Source organism: Crocuta crocuta, unplaced genomic scaffold (genome assembly GCF_008692635.1).
Source record: "Crocuta crocuta isolate KB4526 unplaced genomic scaffold, BGI_CrCroc_1.0 scaffold72, whole genome shotgun sequence".
Lineage (NCBI taxonomy): Eukaryota > Metazoa > Chordata > Mammalia > Carnivora > Hyaenidae > Crocuta > Crocuta crocuta.
In genome coordinates, this window is record NW_027529427.1 from 7,744,482 (window position 1) to 7,751,951 (window position 7,470).

The following is a 7,470-nucleotide window of genomic DNA, read 5'->3' on the forward strand; positions in this document are numbered from 1 at the left end:
AAAAAAAAAAAAAAAAAAAGAATTGCTTGGAAAGCCTGTTTAAACAGAGTGCTAGGCACCACCCTCAGAGTTTCAGATTCAGTAGGTCTGGGTGGGGCTTGAGAATTTGTATATCTAATCAGTTGCCAAGTGATACTGATACTGTTAGTCTGGGGACCATACTTCGAACTACCTGTTAGCTGGTTATTACCTTGGAAATTAGAGGACTGGGGGCAGAAAGAATTCATTCCATCATTGAATAGATAAGAATTAGGAAAAAAACCCACTTATAAATTGTTGAAGGGAAAGGAGGCAATTCACCAACTCTTGTGTAGCTCAGAGCCTGCAAGCAGGAAGGAGAGGAGGGAATACACACTGTAAATACTATGGAGACACAGTCAAGAGAACTGGACAGTTGGTTTGGCCTGGAGGGGAAAGGAAAGGGAGGAGTCAAAACAGGCAGCAAGATTCTAGGCCTGGATCCAGGAAGAGAATTGGTAGACAGAGAACTAGCAAGATCCAGCAAGATGGAGCAAGATCATGAAAGAAGAGTGTGGTCAATCAGTATCTTAACTTCGGTACTTCTTAACTCCCTGGGAGGATTTACCCAACTATCAATTCACTGTTAAAAGGTGACTGATTATTGCCTTCAGGTTCCATTCCTTCAGGGGGAAACCAGAAGCCTAAGATCGGGAGAGTTTTCCTGGGTTCCTGGGCGATTGATAATGAATGCTCAGTGGGAATTCAGTATCAGGCTTCAGAGGGACTACATAAATTTAACAAACAAGAATGATTCTGAGAACACTGGAAAATATTGAAGCTCTTTTTTCTTTCTTTTTTTTTTTTTAATGTTTGTTTGTTTAACTTGAGAGAGAGAGAGAGAGCACTAGCAGGGGAGGGGCAGAGAGAAAAAGAGAATCCCAAGCAGGATCCATGCTGTCAGCACGGAACCCGACACAGGGCTCGAACCCATGAAGCATGAGATCATGATCTGAACCTAGATCAAACCCATGAAGCATGAGATCATGATCTGAACCTAGATCAAAGTCAGATGCTTAACGAGCTGCGCCACAGGAGAGTTCCTGAAGCCCTTATTTATTGCAGTATCTCTCCAACATTTCTCGAAGTACCTTGACATTTTCTCTTTGACCAAACCACATCTTTATGTGAAATCCTTCTTCCCTCTTCTCCTACTTAAAGCCTACACATTCCTTAAGTTCCTACTCCAATCCCACATCCTGACCGTGAAGGGTTCCTTGAACTCCTCAGGCACTTAGTATGTCCTGCCTTTCAGACTAGATTCTTCATGTTTCCATAGCTAGATCAAAGCACCTCAAGGAGCAACGTCTCAGACATTTTCATATTACCTTATACCAAGCAGCTTTAGAAGCTGAATGCTACTCATGTCTTTGAGGAAAAGTAGAAACGAAGCTGAGATCTGGAATGTCCAAAATCTCAATTAGTGACAATGCAGACTCCCAAATAAGGGGATAGGTACATCAGTAGAAATGGCTTTTTGTGGGCTGGGCCATATGGAAACCAAAAGGGTTCCTTTGTCTCCATGAGAGGCTGGCCTTCGTGGCCTGCCTTCTATTTTCTTGAGAGCCAAAGAGGGCTTTTCTTGTCTTTCAGTCGGCAAAGACTTACTGAGCACTTACCAGGTACCCTTGGGTACTACCCTAACCACTGTGGAGAAAATGGTGAACAAAACCGTTTGCAGGGCATATTAGGAAAGAAGCAAAATACAAATAAAAAGCATGCCAAATTATGCCACATTATATTAAATGCTGTGACCAAAGTATGTAAGAAGCCCGGGAGTTGGGGCACCTGGATGGCTCAGTCTGTTGAGCGTCCAACTTCGGCTCGGGTCATAATCTCACAGTTTGTGGGTTCGAGCCCCGTGTCGGGCTCTGTGCTGACAGCTCAGAGCCTGGAGCCTGCTTCAGATTCTGTGTCTCCCTCTCTCTCTGCCCCTCCCCCAATCATGCTCTGTCTCTCAAAGAGATAAATAAATGTTTAAAAATTTAAAAAAAAATTTTTTAAATAAGAAGCTCAGGAGAGGATGATGGAGGTGGAGCCATTCTCTGGGTAGAATGGACAGGGAAAGTTTCTTGTGACCTCAGGACAAAGGAACCTGATCTGCATAGAGAGAAGGGAACCATTCTCAGAAGTCAGCAAGGCACAGAGGGGAGAAATAGTGTGAGGGGTGGGTAAGGAAGTATATATAGCAGTTTGCGGTTTCTGGAGCAACAAAGTAAAAACGAAAATAGGATGGAAAGGTTGACAGGGGTCAGATTTTTGAAAAGCCTTGCGTAATGTGGTGAGGAGTTTTGATTTCATCCTTTAGGAGATGACGAACCTTTGAAGGGTTGTAAGCAGGGGAGTCGCATGGTCAGATATGACTTTTGAAAGGAGCTTCTCAGTAGCTCTAGTCATTGAAAGATAATGCAATGTTAGGCTCTCAGATAGAGTCTTCTCTTGCTAAAGACATAGTCCCTTAGTTGGCTTCTCCGCTATGAGGCACCTAAACCTTCTTTCCATGTTCTCTTCAAACTTTACATGTCTTCTCATAACCACTCTGCTCCTCATGTCTGCCAGGGTTTCCCACGAGTACACATCATGCCATCTTCCCTGACGTTTATCTCTTGGTTTGTCTTTTCCATCCGACATAAATGTAGACACCAACTCTCTAAAAACTATTTTTCTGTGTTAATGTCTCCAACTTTAAACAGCCAGACCTATTCGCAATCCAGATATCATTTTGGATGAGGAGAAGTCTGACTCTCCCCTTCCCCCGTCAAGGCTGTGTGTGTGTGTGTGTGTGTGTGTGTGTGTGTGTTTATACTAGTAACTTTGCAATCAGCCTTTTTTTGATAAACATTGTTTTTTGTGCTACTTCCTATAAATCAGGATGTCGTGATCTGATAGTCATACTGTTCACAGCCCTAGTAACAGGACAATGGTGGAAACATCAAAATCAAAACGGAGAAGGTGTTATGTTCCAGTGATAGGGGAGCTACCAAGCATGGGATATATTTACTTGTGTTTGGGGAGGTGTAGAAAGATCTGGATTCCAAGCCAGGGTCTAGCCTTCGCTTGCTGTATGAACAAGTCTCTCAACCTCTTTATACCTTAGTTTCCATACATTCAAAGTGAGGATAATAATGGCATATACCGCATAGAATTTTACTGAAGAGTAAATGGGAGAATGGGATGTAAAATGTTTGGCTCAGTGCATGTAGGAGGTGCCAGTAAGTGTTCGCTCATATTTAGTATTGTCACCGACTGTCAACCGAGAGCCATTTTTTTATTGTCTAGTAAAACTGTACCAGGCACAGTGGGGCATACAGGGAAAGTAGGGGAGGTGAGTTTGGACCTTCGGGAAGCTTTGGCTCTACTGGAAGATATATGCACAGTTCCAAGACAGCCCGTGGGGGCTGGGGTGCTGCAGAGCAGTTCCCTGTCTTCACAGGTGCCAAGGAAATCCCAAGTCAATTGAAAGATTTTCACGGCGTGGGATTAATCAAAGACAGCTTTATGGAGGAAGTGAATCTTGAGCACAGACTTCGAAGCATTGCTGGAGATGAGACAGCATCCCTGGGAAGAGGATCAGAAGGAGGGCTTGAGGGAAAAGAGGGCTTGTTCTAGAAGCAGAGGGAGACTGGAAAAGAGATCCCATAGTGGGAATTTCAGGAGAAGAACAAAACATAAAACGGCACCAGGCTGGGAAGTTTAGAATGATTAAAAAGCTGGGAACCGCTGTAAGTCTTCAAATGGGGATACTAAGATGCATGATTAGTGTTTTCGGAAAACTGGTGTGGGAGCCATGAGTTAGACCACAGAGAACTGCTCTGTGTCAGGAGGGTGAGCACTTACCTGGAAAGAGGGAAAGGAAATAAGTGAACTTGGGTGCCTTTTAGGAGGTGCTTATCAAGTGTTTTTGAGATCCAGAAAGAATCTTTCTCTAAAGGGTACCTAGGTGGCTCAGTTGGTTAATGGTCTGACTCTTGATTTCAGCTCAGGTCATGATCTCACAGTGTGTGGGATAGAGCCCTGCATCAGCTGCTTGTCAGCACAGAGCCTGCTTGGGATCCCCTCTCTTCCTCTCTCTCAAAATAAATGAATAAACATTAAAAAAAAAAAAAAAAAAAATCTTTCTCTACAGTGGTAAAAGCAGCCAAGAGGAGAGGAGAAGGCTCTATCATTCCTGTCCCTTCCTCCCGTCTTTCACCCCCATGGAGATCATCCAATAATAGGCAGACACTTGTACATCAGTGCAACTAGAAAGTCACAAAGGGGGGCACTCCCAAAGACTGCTGCTAAGAGTTTTTATCTTGTTATGTCAGGAAAGTTAACAATACTGGAAATACATTTTTTTTTTTAAATATTTTTATTTATTTCTAGGAGAGAGAGAGAGACAGCGTGAGTAGGGGAGGGTCAGAGACAGAGGGAGTCACAGACTGAAGCAGGCTCCAGGCTCTGAGCTGGCAGTCAGCACAGAGCCCGACGCGGGGCTCGAACCCACGAACCGCGAGATCATGACCTAAGCGAAAGTCGGACGCTTAACCGACTAAGCCACCCAGGCGCCCCTGGAAATACATTTTTTTAATGTTTATTATTTATTTTTTTAGAGAGATAAGACAGAGAGAGAGACAGAGTGCAAGCGGTGGAGGGCCAGAAAGAGAGGGGGACACAAAATCCGAAGCAGACTCCAGGCTCCTGGCTGTCAGCACAGAGCCTCACAAGGGGCTCGAACTCATGAACCGTGAGATCATGACCTGAGCTGACGTCAGACACTTAACCGACTGAGCCACCCAGTCGCCCTGCAGTTTTTTTTTTAAATTTTTAATGTTTTATTTATTTCTGAGAGAAAAAGAGAGAGAGAGAGAGAGAGAGAGAGAGAGCGCATGGGCAGGGGAGGGTCAGAGAGAGAGGGATACACAGAATCTGAAACAGGCTCCAGGCTCTGAGCTAGCTGTCAGCACAGAGCCCAACACGGGGCTCGAACCCACGAACTGTGAGATCATGACCTGAACCGAAGTCAGACGCTTAACCAACTGAGCCACCCAGGTGCCCCATAAATGTATTTTTTTTAAGTAGAGTCCACACCCCAGCCTCAACTCACAGCCCTGCGATCCAGAGTCCCAGCTTCTACCTACTGACCCCAGCCAGACACCCTGCAAATGTATTTTGTAATTATGCATTCCATGGCTCCTCCTTGGGTCACACAAAAGAATTAGCCCATGGCAACCAGGAAAAGGCTCCCATGGAAGCTGCCAGTTATTTCTGGGTGGGTTTCTAGGTGTGAGGGTGCCTGTCTGGGGCAAGAGAGCAGGTGTGGGATGTGACACCATTTCATGTGTGACCACGACGTCACTGGAGTCCTCAGGCTCTGGGGCAGATCAGTCCTGAACATCCTGTAAGGGCTTTTGTGAACAGTTCATGACCTTGTCAAGCCCTTGCCAACTGGGTGGGGTTTTCACCGTGTCAGCCCTTGCTCTGAGCCCTTGTTCTGAGGTGTATGTGGAAGCATAGAGGTGTCCCTTTGAGGACAGACTGGCTGTGGTCAGTCCCACTTGCCCACGTCTCTCTCCTTGGTCTCCTATCTCTGGACTAACTGCATGTGGCCACTTAAAGAAATGAAACTTGGTGACCAATTTGGTGAGTCCAACCAGCAAAAGGAAGAGGACTGGAGCCCTGTATTTAAATGCGCGGGCATCGCATCTCAGTAAGGGAACTCGGACATAGCACAGTGGGGTCCAGGATGTGCGTCTCACCCCGCCACCTGTCTGTCGCCACAGCAGTTTGGAGAGAGGTGGGCTGGGTGGATATTGCAGAGTAAGTCTTTCCCTAAAGGACCCTAAATAACATAAGCTATCACCTCTTATTATTCTTGATCCTTGTCCCCACTTCGCTCTTCCTGTATTCACCGGACCTAACACATGGGGTGCTTGTTTCCTGCTGTATCCCTGGCACTTAGAGCAGTAGCTGGAACATACTAGGCCCCCTGTGCACATCTGATTAATGACTTGAATGAATGAATGAATGAATGAATAACTGACTGAAGAAGTAGAGCAGAGCAGATGTCTGACCAGCTCATTCTGGCCCTGTGGAGGCATCCTTCCCTTCCCTGAACCTCTACCACCCAAAGGACAGAGACCCTGGATGCCCTCATGCTTAACTTTGTTGTTTGACATGACATTCACCTCTCCTGGCAAGGGGAGACGCTTTAGTTCTCTGAGGAGATCTGTAGTTCCGACAAAAGGCAGCATAAGGAATTCCCTTCCCTGTCTTTTCCATGTTTACTAGATCTTTCTTCCTACACAGAGGACAGCGTCCCCTGGTTAAGTCCTGCTGTAAAACTCACCAGTGACCCACAAATCGATCTCACTTATGAAGACCAAACCATCAGTCCCCACTCAGCTTCCTTCCACACCAGTGGGATTGAGGCAAAAAGTTTCTATGCTGCCCATGCTGATGAAACAAATCCCCAATCTTCTCTTTCCTCCTCCTGGCTCCGCACGAGGAGAGCAAAGAATATAAGTGAGGGTGAAGTAGTCCTGGGCGTCTGTGGCCATGCAGAGGGTGGCTCACATTTGCCTGCATCCCGAGTGAGAGCATCCTGGGGGGAGGGCGTTGAGGTTCAGCTATCTGGTGTCACATATCTGGTAGACAGAGTAAGAAGTCCCCACACATGCTACAGTCTTTTTTTTTCTTTTTCAAGATTTTAACGTATATATATATTTTTTAATAAGCTGAGAGTTTGCTGGAGAGCACAGGGTGGTAGGAACAGCCCTGGGCAGTGAGTCCTACCTCTGTCCAGGTCAGCTCTTGTTTGAGAGGGGCGGGATTAGCAGCTCTTGGGAAATGTGGCCTTAGCTGGCCTGTCACTGGGGAGTCAAAGCCACAGGGACTGTTACCAGGCCCTGACTCTTTGGCTCAGAAACGGTACCCCCCCACCCCAACTCTGCCGTGGCCTCGGGTGAACCTAGGAGTTGCAGAACCAGAAAGATTTCGCAGGAGCTTGAAGAAAAGGTGTGACAGAAGTGAGAGACGCTGGTGGGGGGGGGCGTCCCTGGGGATAGGAAGTGTCACCCGTGGGGAGACACAATTGAGCTCTGCGGCAGTGGAAGCGTGTAAGGGTATATGTGGGCCAGGCAAGAGCAGGGGCTTTGCAGGGGGCAGGGTGGTGGGAAGGCGGGTGTGGGGGAGGGCAGAGGACCCCAGGGAAGGGGGGCGGCTCTGACTCCTCAGTCCCCGAGAAGGACTGGTAGGTGGAGTTGAGGATGTTTGCACAAGGAAACTCTTTGAAGCTCTTCTCTGGTCCTCTCCACTCTGGACCTGGTTCCCTCCCTTCCATAAAGCCATTAGCTTCTGGTGCCGGCGCTATCTCTGCTCCATCTCTCTCGGTTCCAGTCGGTGCATTCACAGACTCCTGCCCTGAGGGAGGGGGAGGATTTATGGGGAGGAGAGGGGAGGGGGAGGGGGCAT

The 7,470-nt window shown here is 47.0% G+C and overlaps 1 protein-coding gene across 1 annotated transcript in view; it reads left to right on the top strand.

Moving 5' to 3' along the window:
• The window catches only part of WNT5B (Wnt family member 5B), a 105,793-nt gene that overhangs the window by 82,558 nt on the left and 15,765 nt on the right, over window positions 1–7,470 (top strand). The window lies entirely within an intron of this gene.